The sequence below is a fragment of the Mytilus galloprovincialis genome, chromosome 1 (genome assembly GCF_965363235.1).
Source record: "Mytilus galloprovincialis chromosome 1, xbMytGall1.hap1.1, whole genome shotgun sequence".
NCBI classification, from domain to species: Eukaryota; Metazoa; Mollusca; class Bivalvia; order Mytilida; family Mytilidae; genus Mytilus; species Mytilus galloprovincialis.
In genome coordinates, this window is record NC_134838.1 from 29,671,187 (window position 1) to 29,690,415 (window position 19,229).

A 19,229-nucleotide genomic window follows, 5' to 3' on the forward strand; every position below is an offset into this window, starting at 1 on the left:
AGCACGGTTATAACAAAATTAGTTCAATGAACATAACAATGGTAGGGTCATTTTTCAGACAATTAGTCTTAAACGCATTCGAAAACATATATGTCTATATAACTTTTTGTCTATATGTCTGTTGTTTGTCTATATGCCTTTTTGTGTTTCTTTCTTATATATAATGTGGCTTTGTACTTATACATCCCATCATTGTATTATTGTGCAATGGTAAATGTTTGTTAATATATTTGTTTGTTTTATAGGGATTAAGATAATAACACAATGTTGACTGCTGTGCCTCTATTTTTGACATTTTTTACCTGTTTTGCCTGTTTGTTTTGTTCACAAATAGTTGTCAATATAATGGATTTTAATACGACAGTCATACAAAGGAGAGGTTTAACAAGCTTTAAAATCAATTTAATCAACCATTTTTTATAGAAAGAAAATGCCTGTACCAAGTCAGGAATATGACAGTTGGTGTTCATTGGTTTGGCATGGTCACTATTTTCTATTGTACATAAATTACTAACTTCATTAATGTTCAATTATTGACTCTTTTTATTATTAATTTTAGGAGGATTTCCAAACTTGTGGAATAATCGCACAACATCAGAAGAAAAAGTTTGGCGACTTTTATAAACAGGTAAATTCGATTGACTGTTAGAAAAAAGCAATATATCAAGATCAAGATTATCAACTGTACATGCATTCTATCTAATATAACGGCACTATTAAATGTGGTTTAATTTTGCTGAAAACCAAATAAAAAAGGTATGCACGCAAAACGGTCTTATCCAAAAGCAATTACAAATGAATTGATTTTTTTTCTTCTACTGCAAGGAGAGTCTTTAAAAAGTCGAAACAAGTGACAAAGTATAATAAAAAAGAATAAGTAAAGACTTTTATCAAAAGACGCTTTCAACAAACATCATAAAATTGAGAATGGAAATGGGGAATGTGTCAAAGAGACAACAACCCGACTAAACAAAAAACAACAGCAGAGGGTCACCAACAGGTCTTCAATGTAGCGAGAAATTTCCGCACCCGGAGGCGTCCTTCAGCTGGCCCCTAAACAAATATATACTAGTCCAGTGATAATGAACGCCATACTAATTTCCAAATTGTACACAAGAAACTAAAATTAAAATAATACAAGACTAACAAAGGCCAGAGGCTCCTGACTTGGGACAGGCGCAAAAATGCGGCGGGGTTAAACATGTTTGTGAGATCTCAACCCTCCCCCTATACCTCTAACCAATGTAGAAAAGTAAAATGGTAAGTTCATAGTTCAGACAATTAGTCGTAAACGCATTCAATCAAATATATCTGAGTTCAAGATTACTGATTATTTTTGTAAAAAAATCTAAATGAACTTAAACAAACTAAGTGTACACTTATAAAGTGTTCTTTATTCTTTTGTGTGCATTGACGTCAAACATTTGCTATTTTGAAATAAAAAATACATTTTGCAAATTACTCTGCAATTTTTTAAGTTCATTGTTTGGAAATATGTAACAATCATCTTTTGACATCAACTCATAAAAATCTTTTCTTGAATGCGATTTGAAATTTGTAATATTCGTGAGATTACACATTTTGATTTCATGAGGATATTTAAAAAAAAAATAAGTTTGTGTTAAAATGAGTTAATTTTTCAACAGTTTATATAAATAAAACATTTGTATATGCTTGTTTAAGAAAAAAATATATTTTAATTTCATTGTAAAAAGTATATATTAAAATTGCTGACCTTAAGCATTTTTTTTATTTGACTTTACATATTGAAAATGAAAAATGCTCCAACGTGGAGCATTTTTCAATTTGACATCAAATATTGAAAAATGAAAAATGCTCCAATATGGAGCATTTTATATTTTATATTTTGACATTATAAATTGAAAAAAGAAAACTTATTCCGAACATGAGTAGTATTTATATATTATATATATGATAACATTGAGAATAGAAATAGGTAATGCGCAAAAGAGACAGCAATTCGACCAAAGTGCAGACAACAGCCAAAGGCCACCAATGAATCTTTAATAAACCTCTAGTCAACAAACACACATCAATGCGCACAGTAATGCTCATTTCAAAAGAAGTCCGAGTTCGATGTCAGAACAAGTAATGTAGTATATGTATTTGATTTTAACGACATCAATCTCTGTATTACTAAAATATATTACACCATGGTTTTCTGTATCGCAAACTAGTCATTACATTCACTCAATGGTATCAACGGTACAATGACACCATTCGCTAGAAAAAAATACAAATCAACACACAGACATGTTATATGTTCAGATCTATACATCAAATCTTATTCTGTAACGGTAATATACTATACAAAACACAAATATGTCGGCATTCACCTCAAAACCTAACCAAACAGGCTTATTCAAAAGGGATACAGTTACGATACTGTCCATAAGAATGGCATATTTTAGTATGAATATTTATTTACTCAATGACATATGGTTTTTGCATTGTAAATAAACAAATTTATTATAAAACAAGTTGTTGGCATAAAACGGTTTATGTTCTTTTCACATATTTTATGATGATATCATACAAAAACCCCGAATGAGAGAGATTATGCTAGAAATTCAGTTGATGAAGACATTATCTTTCAATCAGATTAATTTATGTCTGGAACGGGCATTTCAGTAATTGATAGTAGTCCGTTGTTAATGTATGTATGTATCATTGTCATTTAGCTTAGTTTTGAAATATATTAGGCCCGAAACCACAATTAATTCCTTTATCATTTCTTTATAACGTTTTGTCGCATTAAAAACAAATCTATTTTTTTTTGTTTTGTGTGTGTGTGTGTAATGCACAGTACGTCAAAACAAAAAATATCAAGTATACATCATACACATTTGGTAAATACATATCCATACCTCTTAGGCAATTCAAGAGATGTTCCGAAAAGTGTAATTATACCGTTTTTGTACCTGGCCTAATCACTATTTCCATATAAACATCAGTTAAAATGAAAAATCCAAAAGTTTTATTTAAGCTCTCTTCTATCATTTCCACCCCAGAAAAACTAAGAAATCTGAGGAAGGGAAAGAAAAAAATAAAGACAAAATACACTATTATTAAAGGGAACTATATTCGTAGACAACGAAAAGCGGGATCATTAATTGTGGTTTTGGGCCAATAAGATATCTGACTCTGAGTTTTACTGTGCGTGATTTCGTGTCTATGTTTATTCTTCATTGTTTAGAGGTGTTAGATGGTCTAACAATACATATGTATGTCCAAGTCAGGAGCCTCCGTCTTTTGTTAGTCTTGTTTATGTGTTGTCAATTGAATTAATTGTTTTCTAAATATTGGACTTGTGTGTAACTTCTATTTTCAATGCATATGTACACATGTTAAGGGGTCAGCTGCATGAAGCCCGCCTTCGGTCGCAGAAATTTCCCGCTGTGTTGAAGACCGATTGGTGATCTTGAGCTCTTTTTTGCCTTTTGATCGGGTTGTTGCCTTTGTTACACGTTCCACATTACCATTCTTAATGTTATCATACACATTTAAGGATAATTGTCCTGTTCCAGACACGTGTAGGTATTCAGTCGTGTGTTCTGCGGGTAAACTAATTAATAAAAATTCACATCTTTTTGGTCATAATTGTACCTTTTAGTATATTTCTCATGTTCAAAATTAGGTGATACACACATAGTGCACACGTATACATAATTAACAAGTTCTTCAAGATGTTTTAAAATACTGTCGACAATTTGAATATTTAAAACACATATATTAAAACAAATTTCATTTCATTCTAGATCTACTCATTAAAAATTAAAAAAAATTATGCAGTTTTGATCATCCTTTTAAATTTTTATATTGCGAAATAATTTCAATTCAAAATGAAACATGCATTTTTTCATTTTTCAACCTTTTAAGTCAAATTACAAAATACTTAATGTCAGCAATTCCAATTTTTCTTCTGAAATGAACTTATATTATTTTTCCTTTCTAAAACAAGCATCTGCAAATCATTTGATGTATTCAAACTGTTGAAATTTTATCTTTTTTTAATATCCTCGTGAAATAAAAAAAAATAATTCCATATAGATAACAAATTTTAAATATCATTAAGAAAATGATTTTTCAAAAGTCACTTCAAAAGAGTTTTGCCTTATGTTTAAAGTGTGAAGAGCAATTTGCTATATTCATTTTTTTCTGTTAAAAATGCCATTTTTTGGCGTAAATATACACGGTCTTCTGTTGTACATTGATTACCTATAGTACTTCATTTATTTATTATTCAATTATTGACTATTTTTTTATTATTAATTTCAGGAGAATTTCTCAACTTGTGGAATAATCTTTAAACAGAAGAACAAAAACTTTCGGCGACTTTTACAAGGTTTGGACCTACTTAAAAAAAAAACTTTAAGCATAACAAAACCCTGGATTTTTTGTCAAGTAGATAGCTACGAAGCTTCCCTTTTCATCTAGTACGAACAACAGTCTTGCCGTAGAACTTTTTTTATTAACTTTTCTGTAAGGTGGGGTAGGGTGTTCGACCCTAACTCTGGATCTAGTTTAATAATAATAAAAAAAAAATCAAACAATACCCTGGATTTGTTTTCTCAGGTACACCTCATCTACCTTACTTCCCTTTTGCGCATCGTGCAGACAGATGAATTGCCGAAGAACATTTGTTTATTAAATTTTCTGTAAGGGTTGGAGAGGGTGTCAGACCCCTACGTTAGACATACTTGGAAAAAAACTAAGCCGAAGAACATCCTGAACTTTTTCTCAGACAGACCTCAGCAACCTAGCTTCTCTCTGCACCTAGTGAGACAAAAGAGTTGCCGTAGAACATTTTTTTGTAACATGTGGGAACGATATCCGGTCACAACTTTGGACCTACTTTAAAAACAAAATAAGCCGTAAAACACCCTTGATTTTATTCAAGTAGACTTTAGCTACCTAGATTTATTTTTTTAACCTAGTACGGACAAAAAAATTGCCAAAGAATATTTTTAGTAACTTTTCTGTAAGAGTTGGGAGCGATGTCCTGTCCCAACTTTGGACCTACTTTACAAAAAAAAAAAAAAAAACTAAACCGTTGAACACCATTGCATTTTTTCAAGTATACCTCAGTTAACCAGCTTCCCTTTACATCTGTTGCGGACAAAAGCATTGCCGAAGAATATTTATTTAATAACTTTTCTGTAATTTGCACCTTGTGCTGTGAAAAGTATGGCAGTTTAACATTGTGTTTAACACTTTTCTGTAAGAATTGGAAAGGGTGTCCAACCCCAACTTAAAACAGAACACAAAACAACACCCCGGATTTTTATTCTCAGGTAGACCGCAGCTACCCAGCCTCTCTTTGCATTTAATCGGACAAAATGATTACCGTAGAACCTTTTTTTATTAATTTTTCTGTAAAAGATGTCCGACCAACTTTGGACCTACTTAAAAAAAAGAATCCGAAAACCACCCTGGATGTTTTCCATTTAGACCACAGTAACCCTTTTTCCCTTTATATCTAGTGCAGACATTGCCGAAGAACATTATCTTATTAACTTTTGTGTAAAGGTGGGGTAGGGTGTTCAAAAACAGACACAAGTTTTGACGTAGAACATTTTTTATTAACTTTTCTGCATGGAAGACTTTAAGGTGAGAAGACTGTCCGACTCAATCCTTGAACCTAAATGAAAAACAATAAATTAAGCCGAAGAACACACTGTGTTTTTTCTCAAGTAAACCACAGCTACCCGGCCTTCCTTTGCACCTATTGCGGACAAAAGTATTGCCGTACAATATTTTTTATTAACTTTTCTGTAAGGTAGCGGGGTTGGGTGTCTGTTCTGAAATTTGGACCTACGTTCCAAAAAAAAAATGTGCGGAAGAACACCTAGGGTTTCTTCTCCAGTATACCCCAGCTACCCAGCTTCCCTTTGCACCTAGTGCAGACACAAGTTTTGCCGTAGAACATTTTTTTATTAACTTTTCTGCATGGAAGACTTTAAGGTGAGAAGACTGTCCGACTCAATCCTTGAACCTACGTGAAAAACAATAAATTAAGACGAAGAACACACTGTGTTTTTTTCTCAAGTAGACCACATCTACCCAGCTCCCCTTTGCGCCTATTGTGGACAATGATTTGACATAGAACATGTTTTATTATTTTTTTCCTGTAAAGTAATGGGGTAGGGTGTCCGGCCCCAACTTTGTACTTTCTTTTAAAAAGACTAAACTAAGCCGAAGAACACCCTATATTATTTCTCAACCTTTCTTTGCACCTAGTGCAGACAGAAGTATTGCCGTACAATATTTTTTATATTAACTTTTCTGTAAGGTAGCGGGGTTGGGTGTCTGCCCTAAATTTGGACCTACTTTAAAAAAACTGTGCCGAACAACACCTTGCGTTTCTTCTCCAGTACACCTCAGCTACCCACTTCTCTTTGCACCTAGTGCAGACACAAGTATTGCCGTAGAACATTTTTTATTAACTTTTCTGTAAGTGTAAGGTAGACTGTAAGGTAATAAGACTGACGGACTAAATCTTTGAACCTACATAAAAAAAAAAACTAAGCCGTAAAACACACTGTGTTTTTTCTGAAGTAGATCACAGCTACACAGCTTCCGTTTGTGCCTATTGCGGACAATTATTTGACGTCAATATTTTTTTTATTAATTTTTCTGTAAGGTGATGGGGTAGGGTGTCCGACACCAATTGTGCACTTTCTTTCAAAAAAATAAACTAAGCCGAAGAACACCCTGTGTTTTTTCTCAAGTAAACCACAGCTACCCGACCTTCCTTTGCACCTAGTGCGGACAAAAGTATTGCCGTACAATATTTTTTATTAACTTTTCTGTAAGGTAACGGGGTTGGATGTCTGTTCCTAAATTTGGACCTACGTTCCAAAAAAACTGTGCGGAAGAACACCTTGGGTTTCTTTTCCAGTATACCGCAGCTACCCAGCTTCCCTTTGCACCTAGTGCAGACACAAGTATTGCCGTAGAACATTTTTTTATTAACTTTTCTGTAAGTGTAAGGTAGACTGTAAGGTAATAAGACTGACGGACTAAATCTTTGAACTTACATAAAAAACAATAAACTAAGCCGTAAAACACACTGTATTTTTTCTGAAGTAGACCACAGCTACACAGCTTCCCTTTGTGTCTATTGCGGACAATTATTTGACGTCAATATTTTTTTTATTAATTTTTCTGTTAGGTGATGGGGTAGGGTGTCCGACATCAATTTTGCACTTTCTTTCAAAAAAATAAACTCAGCCGAAGAACACCCTGTGTTTTTTCTCAAGTAAACCACAGCTACCCGACCTTCCTTTGCACCTAGTGCGGACAAAAGTATTTCCGTACACCATTTTTTATTAACTTCTCTGTAAGGTAGTGAGGTTGGGTGGCTGATCCTAAATTTGGACCTACGTTACAAAACAACTGTGCGGAAGAACACTTTGAGTTTCTTCTCCAGTATACCTCAGCTACCCAGCTTCCCAATGCACCTACACTGCATGAAATGATGCATTTAATATAAAATTAAATGCATATGTTATGCATATTAAATTTCAAATTACAAAAAATATTATGCATTTACTTTGGTGGAAAATTTCTAATTTAATATAGATTTAAACTAAATTTAATATTGCAAATAAATTCCCAAATTTCAACCTAGTTTAAAGGTATTTTTAAATCTAAATAAATTTCAAATTTAAAGAATTTAAGTATAGACTAAATTTGAATAAATTTCTAATTTAAAGAAATGTTTATGTAAATTAAATTTGAATAAATTTGAGATTTAAAGAATTTTTAATATAAATAAAATTTGAATAAATTTCAAATTTAAAGAAGTTTTGATATAATTTAAATTTGAATAAATTTGAGATTTAAAGATCTTTTAATATAAATTAAATTTCAATAAATTTCAAATTTAAAGAATTTTAAATATAAATTAAATTTAATTAATTATGTAATTTAATTACATGTAAATTCAAATAAATTTCTTGTTTATGACTTATTTAAATTAGAACTTCCATCAAATTTAATGCAATTTAAAGTCAATATAATCCTGTATAACTACTTACAAAACAATAGTGCAAATGAATAATAAAGAAAAGGCAGAATTTTTCCCTCTGCTTTTAAAAAATTTTTTTTTTGGAAAAGGGATGTTGGGGATTTGTTTTTACTTTAACCCAAATATCTGGTTTGGAAATATCTAATTAAATAAAAAAAACAAAAATTAGGAAAAACGGGAATTTTTAATGGTGATAACTTTGTAGCTACTGTACATATAAAATTGATCCTCCAACTTTTCTGATCCATGACGTTTACAAAGTATTAGACTTGAAAGGCATGGATTGCTGCTCTGTGTATTTACAGTAGAATAATATTTGTGGTTTCAAATGGCAATGTGCAAATGTATAATTTGTCAGTAACATTGAAGACTATTTTTAAGATGAAACTTAAACAATAATCCAACGAATACATGTCACTCATTTGCAAAGCTCAATACCATTTTGTAAATATGCCTTTACCTATATGTAAAGAATGGCAATGCATCTGAATTTATATAAGAACTTGAAGAGTTAGAATCTAAGACATACAAAAAACACAAACACCAGATATAAACTATAGGACAAGGCTATCTATGTGTGATTTGGATTTTGACAATGGCAACAATATACAATACAGGAGATAACAAAAACTTTTGGACAAAGCATAACCATACACAACAATTTCTAGCATTTTCTTATTGTCATCCTGTCTTGGGCAATATAGTTATTTTCATCACTTCTAATCGGGTCAGAATAATAAAAAAAAACAATTTTGAGTTATCTCCCTTTGTATATACTTCAATAAAAGAAACAAAGTATCTAACAAATTAATTTTATTCAGATACTGACAAATTAGAGTTGTTTTGGTGATAAATTAAAATAAAATGTCAAAAGTTTGTTATACAATTTTGAAAACATTTAAAACAAATAAAAAAACACTTTTGTTTAAAAAAAGTCAAGTTCTACATCAAAGAACCTCATCAAATTCAAACTAATTAATAAAATAATGGTTATTGACAAATTAACATGCTTACTTGTATAGATTATTTAAGAATCATAACAATTGGGTTATAACAAATAGCAAACATAGGCACCTCTTAATTTCAAGTTTGGCATCATAAAAATATTAATGAATAATCTCCCCTGCTAGCATTATTTGTCAATTTTAAAAACTTCAAAAAGCAAAAAACAAAAAACATAACATTATTTACATGATTAACATAATTCGTAAATTCACAAGAGTGCACACACTGAAATGTCTCGCCTTCTTTACTTATCATTGATATTATGTTGATAGTCCTAAGTATAAAGCTTTATTAAAAACTGCCACATAAACTTAACATTAACCAAGATAACTAAACAAAGAGCAATGAACCATGAAAATGAGGTCAAGGTCAGATGAACCATGCCAGGCAGACATGTACAGCTAACAATGCTTCCATACACCAAATATAGTTGACCTATGGCATATAGTATTAGATAAAAAGACCAAAACTCAAAAACTTAACTTTGACCACTCAACCATGAAAATGAGGTCAAGGTCAGATGACATCTGCTCGCTAGACATGTACACCTTACAATCATTCCATACAACAAATATAGTAGATCTATTGCATAAAGTATGAGAAAAACAGACCAAAACACAAAAACTTAACTATAACCACTGAACCATGAAAATGAGGTCAAGGTCAGATGACACCTGCCAGTTGGACATGTACACCTTACAGTCCTTCCATACACCAAATATACTAGCCCTATTGCTTATAGTATCTGAGATATGGACTTTACCACCAAAACTTAACCTTGTTCACTGATCCATGAAATGAGGTCAGGTCAAGTGAAAACCGTCTGACGGGCATGAGGACCTTGCAAGGTACGCACATACCAAATATAATTATTCTATTACTTATAATAAGAGAGAATTCAACATTACAAAAACTCTGATCTTTTTTTTCAAGTGGTCACTGAACCATGAAAATGAGGTCAAGGACATTTGACATGTGACTGACGAGACTTCGTAACATGAGGCATCTATATACAAAGTATGAAGCATCCAGGTCTTCCACCTTCTAAAATATTAAGCTTTTAAAAAGTTAGCTAACGTCGCCGCCCGATCATTATCTCTATGTCGAGCTTTCTGCAACAAAAGTTGCAGGCTCGACAAAAAAAACATCCTGCATTGATTAAAATTTCATTCCAAATGCTGTATGCAAGAACAAAAATAATAAGGTGTAATGTAATACTTCAAATATGTACAATTGAATAAAATAGCACACAAATAAACTTTTATTAACAAAATTATGTAATGTCAAGCAAAAAATTATCAATATTGAATGTACTTGGACAATTGAAGAAAATAATAAGTTTATATGTTTATAAATATATTTGGTGTATTGACTGTCTCCTGATTAGTTAAAATTTTTAGTTTTATTTTCAATTTTATTTGTTTACAAATTTTATGAAGTCAACATGTGCATGATGTGTGTACTTTGTTATTATTTATATAAATAAAATAAAAAAATTCTTTGAGCCTTATTTTTGATAGAAATTTATAATGAATGGCAATAACTTATTTTGATTTTATAGAACCATAAAATTAATTTTCAACTATTAACATTTTACATAATCCTCTTCGCAGATTATTTAATGTGAAGATTCAAAAATTTATCTCCCTTTGACCAAGCGATTATAAATAATGTGAAATCTTGACAGCAAATACAAGACACTGAAATGAGCCACACTCAAATTATTATTCAGCATTTAATTAATAAGAAAAGGCAACAGAAAGTTTAAGTAAAAAGAAATATGTAGCTTAACCAAACACAATAACATAATCTGATGTCACCGATATGCTGCACTTGTAAATAATTTTAATAGAAAATGCAAATGTTGAAATAAAAGAGCAGTAATTCATTTTTTTACTTTAAAAAATAATCAAATTCAATAAACCAAACCACTTCATTTTAAGGGTTCCCCCCTTAAACTGAAAACTGTCAACTATAATTCAAAAGTAAACATGAAGGTATTTTTGTTCTTGCAAATTCCAAAAGTGTACCTTTGAATTGGTCCTTATTAAAATTTAAAGAAATTTTTATTGATATCTCTCAATTTTTTGTCATATGCCCTTAAGTAAACATCCATGCAAGTTCTGTACATTTCTTGTGACAAGGCCTCTCTGATTTACTTGGACCTCAGCTCTTTGCCTTGTGCATTCAGCTGTCTCTGGTATTTACAGTCTAGTAAATGACTTTAGTTTATCCATGTAAGATTTAAAATCTTGTGACAGTCAAATCCCAGTTGTGATCAGGCGAGTTTATCTACAGAATCACTGTCCCAACTTGACATTAAATCAATTTGCATGGCCTTTCTAAGTTTGTCCTTTTCTGACACTGGCAGTTTCTTGGCTTAAAGGGCCTTAGCTCTATTTTGTAGCTTCTGTAATAAAGTAATAAAAAAAATGTTTAATTTTATTAAATTGACAAGTGATATATATGTGACAAAAGCAATAATTTTCTGCATGCAATTATTATATCTTAATGCAGTTGTAATCAAAATCATATATTTAAAAGATATTCTAATGAGTGACCCCAAAATATCTCGTGGAATAACTCTATAAAAAGAATAGCTAGAAGTTGTGATAAATGGACCATGAAATTGGGGCAAACCATTAATTTATCCTTAGAAAGATCATAACATAAGGCACATGTATATTTATCTTTAAGTTGATTGGTCGTTAACATCATTAACAACTATCCTGACCAAAAACTTTTACCAAAACTTGAACCTAAAGCAGAACAGATGAAAGAATAAACAAACAAAAGCATGGTTCATTAAACATAAACCCCTTCTACTATTGTAGGCTGGCATAACAATTTATTACAACTATTACACATTGTGATTTATTTATCAACATCAAAAAAATTATTGATTTGTATCAGTTTAGTTTTTCAATTATATTTTAAAACTAACTCCTTCTATCATTGTTTGGTCTTATTCACGGTGTAGAATATATACAACTTTTATAATTTGATGTGTGATCCCCTCAGGGGTTCAGGCTTATATTTTGGCAAGTGTTTGATGTGTCTATGGGCACTATGGAGGTCTAAAATTAGGTAGCACCCCCTTTTTTCCCTAGGGAGATTGATATTGGAATAGCTCATTATTGAGTTTGTTGTCTTTATCAATTTCAATATAAATCACAATATCAGGTACAGCATTTTTTTTTTCTTTTGACATATAAGAAGTATTTGTAAATAGTATTAAAATACAATCAGCTGTATACAATATAACCAAAACAAAAATCTGAGACTGGATTACTGCCCTTTTATCTATTTATTATTTGATCTATAAAATAATATTTAATCAATAGAAATGTGAAAATTTCAAACAAGATTTAAGTCAGTTATTGTTTGATTTGGCTAATTCTACTAAATACACAATTATTTTGATTTTTGTTGTTGTTTTTTTTTTTCTGCAATTATTTTGTAACACTCTAATAAAAATGAGTATGATTTCAATCCTCCATGACTCTATTCATGCTATTTGTTAGATGTCTCTACTCTCATTGGCAACCACACTTCATCTCCTTATAAATTATTTTTTGCAGGCCTCAACTAACAGTATTTTCCATAAAATATATAAAACAATAAAAAGCTAGTACAATCATGACAATGAGTACTATTAATTTATCCCAAGACTTGGTCTGGTCATGTCAAATTAATGTAATCACCAAATAGCTTACTTCAAAATAGAACCAGCTGCTGTTTTACATGTCCAGACTAGATTGTTTATGCCTATAAGCATCACAAACAGCTGCTTACTGCAAAATAAAACATAAAAAGTTCCTAAAATAAATGTGTATTGCCAGGAGATAATTAGTTGAATTTAAACATTCATATTATATTTGTTAAACTTGGTCTAAGGAAAGGGTGTACAGGATTCCCAATACTCAATATATATATATATGTCTAGCGGGACGGCTGCAGTGCAGGCGATTTGGTGTCACGATATCACAGTAGCATGGGTTCGAATCCCGGCGAGGGACGAACCAAAAATTTGTGAAAGCAAATTTACAGATCTAACATTGTTAGGTTGATGTTTAGACGAGTTGTATATATATATATATATACAACTCGTCTAAACATCAACCTAACATGTTGATGTTTAGACGAGTTGTATATACATTATGTACACAGCCATGTATCACCATCATTGATGGCGATCCGATGGATACATCTGTTGTAGGGTTGTCACTGACTCAGACGTACTTATGAATATAATTATTTTCTGTGACTGTATCTTACATTAATTTGTAGGATCCTTTACTATAGATAATTTAGCTGATCTGTAACAATAACATCTTCATGCCTTATATATCATGTACTGTAGTACGCCGCTAGATTAAAACTGACGTGGAAAGGTAACACATGCCCACCGAAAGCTCTTTTTTTGAGAGCCCAGGTGGTCGTGTGGTCTAGCGGGACGGCTGCAGTGCAGGCGATTTGGTGTCACGATATCACAGTAGCATGTGTTCGAATCCCAGCGAGGGAAGAACCAAAAATTTGCGAAAGCAAATTTACAGATCTAACATTGTTGGGTTGATGTTTAGACGAGTTGTATATATATATATATATATACTAGAACACACCCGTGATATCGCGGGTCTGTGACTGAATTAAAGTATATAACTATGCGTAAGCCTTATTTTAGTATTGGTATTGTCATCTGATAAAGTCGTGCCGATTATAAGATACACAGTTTTCTCTGCTTTCAAATCTTTCTGTTTGAACCCGTCGACCTTGAACTTTACCAATATTCAGGTCCTGGAATTGAGTATTTTTTAATCAACAGCATTGTCCAATAAAGTTCAAATCTTTGATTCGCTGTTTTACGTCATGCCCGCTAACAAATTGAAAACTGTACCTATACGCCTTAGTCCAAATTTTTAGTATTCGTATTGTTATCTTAGAAAGTCTTACTAATTAAAAAACTACAATAGGGAACAATTTGACAATGATTAAATTTAGTTGTGTCGACTTTGAATAAGAATAAGAATAAGAATAGGAATATTTTATTATTCCAATCAAGGGCCCTTGATGGGCAGCATAACATGTACACATAGAACAATACATCATGATTTGTAACAGAAAAATATTTTTATATAATAAAAGGATTGTGATTATGACCCGTGTATATACATGTAGTAAAATCAAATACACCATTTGGTGGTGCGCCTGTTAGATGCAGAACGTACAGATAAGGTAATAGGTAACAGGTGAATATACTATTGGTATCGGTACCGGATTCGACCCGGAACTTGTTTATTATTGGCAATTTTAATTATGTGGAAAACAAAAGGGTCTGGAGTGGTGTAATTTTTAATCTACACCATTGTCCTATTTTAGCTATATAAAAAGTTGAATTCTTTGATATGTCGTTTTTACCTGATGCCGGCTGATAAATTGGACCTCGTAATTTTAGTATTATAGATATATAAACATGTATATATGTATATATTCTGACAGACATTTCAACATACATGTAATATACATAAGGTATATTTATAGATTTTAACAAGGCTAAGTAAGTATATAAGCTGATAATACTAAAAAGGCATACATGTAACTCTATCTTTTATCAAAGACAATGGCACGTCTCTATTTGAATTACATGACTTACAATGTACATTTATATCTTTTGAAAGATTTTTAAAATCATAAATTCAGAAAATGTAGACAAAATATATATATATACAATATATACCTTTATATACAAATGATATGTGAAGGAACATGGATGGCTGTTGTATTCCCTTATTTTTGAGCATCTGTTTCTGCTTGAAATCGATTCTCTGTAACAATTGGTGCAATTCTTCAATTTTTTCACTGTCATCAAGATTTCTGTTTGGGAATCCATCATCTTCTTTATTAGCTAAGTAAAATAAAAACTTTTTGAGAAAATGTAAATATTCAACATGATGTTCATACAAAATGATATTAAGTTTAAATTCTTTTATATAAATGCCTTTTAAACTTGAGTCGCTGAACTGTAGTAACATGTATATAAACAGCATGTAAAGGTTTGAAATGTTTCCAAAAAAATACTCAATAATCATAATATAAATGAAGAAAGTATGGTAACCTACATGTATGTATCATTTGTTTGGCTAGTAATTGGATCAACATCAGTTGGTCTTTAGCGGATAGCATTTATTTTGGAAACATACCACATTGTTTACTTTAATCTAATTAATCTTCATATACAACAAGTACAATGTACATATACATGTATCTTAGTTTTCTCGTTTGAATTGTTTTACATTGTCATATCGGGGCCTTTGCCGTATGGGTTATGCACATTGTTGAAGGCTGTACAGTGACCTATAGTTGTTAATGTCTGTGTCATTTTGGTCTCTTGTGGACAGCTGTCTCATTGGCAATCATACCACATCTTCTTTTAATATATCAATAAGCATTTGAATCACAGGCACTTGTTTCTATCCATTGGAAGACCCACTATCAACGTATATTTTCGAGAAGGTACCCAACTAATTTTTTCACCTCTCCGCTTAAAACCATTATTTCTGGTAAATATATACGTTAATAGTGGGTCTTCAAATGGATAGAAACAAGTGCCTGTGATTTGAATTTATACCAATATCAAGGGTACAACTGATGTGTCACCTGGGTAAGTAAGGTACATGTACCTATAGAACAAGTCAATTATCCAATAATCTTAAAAACTATAGCACAGTTTGTAATTATTCCGTGACAATAAACAATATAAATTGGGTTTGCACTAGTCCAAATAATTATGACGTCTTGAAAGGCTATTATAATTTTTTTCTTTGACGCCTTACATCGACGTCATAACGCCAAACTCATATATTCAGTTGGACTTTGAGAAGGAATTTACTGCTTTATTAAAACGTTTAGCTGATTTCTCCTAAAGATGCTTCATTCTAGGTGTATAAAATATATTTTTTAACCAAACTCGGTACATTTTCACCGACCTGAATTTCCGGATAATGTAAAACAATGGTTCCGGAAATTCGGGTTTTACCGAGTTTGGTGTGAAAATTATTTTATAATCTTCTTAAAGGAAATCAGACAAACGTTTTAAAAAATACAGGCGACATGTTCCCGCCTCGGATGGAATTGTTCCTTATATTATTATTTCTGTAGGGATTAATTGGAAATATTTTGCACAAACAAACACATAAAAGGTAAGAATTTTTGTTTATGCATTTTGTTTTAGCCTTTAATGAAAATTTGATGGCTAAATTGGGTCTCAAAGTTGAGAGCAAAATATGCTCTCAAAGTCCAACCGAAAATGGCGGCTTCAGCATTATGACGTCGATGTAAGGCGTCAAAGAAAAAAATTATAATAGCCTTTCAAGACGTCATAATTATTTGGACTAGGTTTGCACGACACTTTGACCATGTCCCCTCCTTTTTAAATAAGGTTTTGGGAATAAAATATATTGGGCATGCATATCAGATTAATCATAAAAAGTAAATTGATTGTGTAAGGTTATGTAATATATAATGATTTATATTAAAGTAATGCGGTTACCAAATCGAAAATCCTGTTGAATTTGAAGTGTGTTCTTCTTTTGGGATTTGAAAATCCCGCAACATGACGACTTAAACATTGCTATAATAGAAAACACTCGAGGCAACCGAAAGGTGCACGGTCGCACTAAATACCAATAATATGTTATTAAGTCAAATAAAATAATGTATCCTAATTGATAGATTGATATGATGCGTATATAATATAACTATTTACAAGATGTGAATAATAGAATAAATGACAGACACATGATCTCCAGAAATTTTATTAACTAGTAAAGATAATAAAGTATTTTCCTGGTCTACTTTATGGTCTTAACTTACACTGTTATTATAACAACATTACAAAAAAAACGCGGGACATGACCAGATAATTTAAATATAATTTTTCATACGTACAAATCAAGTTGATCGAGTTACCTGGACTCATAATATTCACATATTAGTATAACCCTTAATATATATTTCTCAAATTATTGCTTTAATAGTAAGCATAGGTACTTGGGTACAGGACCTTTTTTTAACCCTACCCTTTTTTTTCCAAAATCTGTCATATTTTCGTTTTCTCACTTTCGTATTATTTATTTTTTTCGCCTTTGTCTGTACGTGTCATAAGAACATAAATACACTACAAATTACTTGGTTTTGCTATTTACTATCAATTCCAAGTTTACTATCCACAGCGGTCACGGATATATTACTAAAGAGAGTGAATTTTAAAATAGAAAACGAAAAAATAACGGATATTGGAAAAAAGGGGGAGGGTAAAAAAAAATGGTGACTTCCAATTAGTCTGACAACCATTATTCGGACAGCCCAATACTCCGACAACATGTACTATTCTGACAGCCCATTATTACGACAACCTATTACTCCGACAGCCCATTATTCCGACAATATGCGGTTTTTTTTAGTGTATGGATAAATTTTCTCTAAAAAAAAAACCAACTCCGCTCTCTGATATTTGTGGTTGTCCGTTTTGATTCCAATTATTTTTTGCATGCGGACATTAATTTTGTCTCAGTTTATTGGAGTTGATACACATGATTATAGCAACTGCTCAGTCCTTAACCTCGCCCCTCTTTCGTTTTGCGTGTCTAGTTACTTTATTTAGCTTTATATTTCGTTGTTTGTGTGTCTACTATCAGTCTGTGCTGTTCTAGCTCGCTATTTCTTGCATGTGTGTCTTGATCTTCCTTCTTTTCACTAGATCTTCGAATCCCCCTTTTTGCGTATCAGGGGAGTGAGGTTCCCCCACTATGAACTACATAAATAAATAATACATCGGAGTTGGAAAACACTACCCGCCCTCTTTGGTCGCAACACTTTCTCTCCTTGTATCACTCATCTGAGTTTTATTTAAATTTATTTTGTTGCAGAAATAATGGGATAAAGTAGCGTCAGTCAAAATAAGAAAAACAAAGAGACAAATACGTACCCAGAACCTAAAAAATAAGAAGACAAATAGGACGAAATGTGTGCTCAGAAAAGATGAGCAATTCCAATCATGATCAATCATGAATACGGTATCATGTTCGGGAATGTGAATCCACGAAATACGGAGACAGTACATGTAGCACTTCTAATAGCGATACACGCCGTTGTTAGACCAACTACTTTTTTATATGATCTAAAGCATCAATGATATGCGCTGGACTCGTTTATGTGGTATTGGTTCCATTTAACTGATTTTGGCTGTCTGAAGACATAATCCGAGAGATGACACTCAATATTTTGTTGGGAGACCGATGTTGTATCCTAAGATTATTTTAAATTCTAGAAAGATATGCCTCTTTGTTAATGATTGGTGGAGATGCAGGACTGATGATTTACAACAAAACTTATTACGAAAAACAAATATGACGGACATGAATATTTCGGCAATTTCTATCTAAATATGCATAAGGAAAAGTGATATCGGGTCAGTGACTGTATATGTCATAGAAATATACAGTCAACGCATTTTGACTGCTCAAGTAGAACGAGTGCAGTATAAAAGACAATAACAAACTAGTAGAATAAGACAATGTGTGACATTCTTGTCCTTGTGTCTTTGTCAAATTGTTTAATTGTAAAAACTTAGTAATATGTGTTTTGTGGGAAACTTATTTTTCATTTAAAAATTGGTTTCAAGAAGAAACATATTTAGATATCATTGATTTTAAGAAAGGTAATTTATATGTTAATTCAGAATCGGTGCTCTTCCATTACATGAAGAATTGAAAATGCTAAATACTCAAAAAATCGTATTGTACAGCTGATAAAGTTTAGGATGAGCGTCATTTTTCAATCGAATGCTCACTTCATTATAATTTGAGGGAGGAATTCTTTCGCCATATTTCTAGTACATATCAGAACTTTAAAACGTTAGACAAATATGATTAATTTCGAAGTGAACACAAGAAAACTTTACTATTATGGAGAAAAAAATGAGGATCATATCGTTAGTTCTTTTGAATAATGTAGTACATGTCTGGATACTGACTGTTAATTGATATTAATACGTATTTTTTTTTTATATTTTGTATTAGCTCCGATTGTGACTGAGGCTTATAGTGCTATAAATATAATTATATCATATTAGTATTGTAATGTCTTAATGTTGACACAATCATTAGACCGC

The 19,229-nt window shown here is 31.6% G+C and overlaps 1 long non-coding RNA gene across 2 annotated transcripts; it reads right to left on the reverse strand.

Annotated features, from left to right (window-relative positions):
* Nucleotides 1-10,155: 10,155 nt before the first annotated feature.
* Nucleotides 10,156-16,706, reverse strand: LOC143071090 (uncharacterized). 2 transcript variants are annotated; one of them, XR_012976792.1, is made up of 4 exons: nt 16,608-16,706; nt 14,796-14,963; nt 12,775-12,852; nt 10,156-11,468 (listed from the first exon to the last, which is right to left on the reverse strand). It is a non-coding gene; the product is annotated as an uncharacterized LOC143071090 (long non-coding RNA). The 2 variants fall into 2 exon arrangements; XR_012976788.1 differs by lacking the exon at nt 16,608-16,706 and having other exon boundaries at nt 10,157-11,468; nt 14,796-15,820.
* Between the last annotated feature and the right edge of the window lie 2,523 nt (nt 16,707-19,229).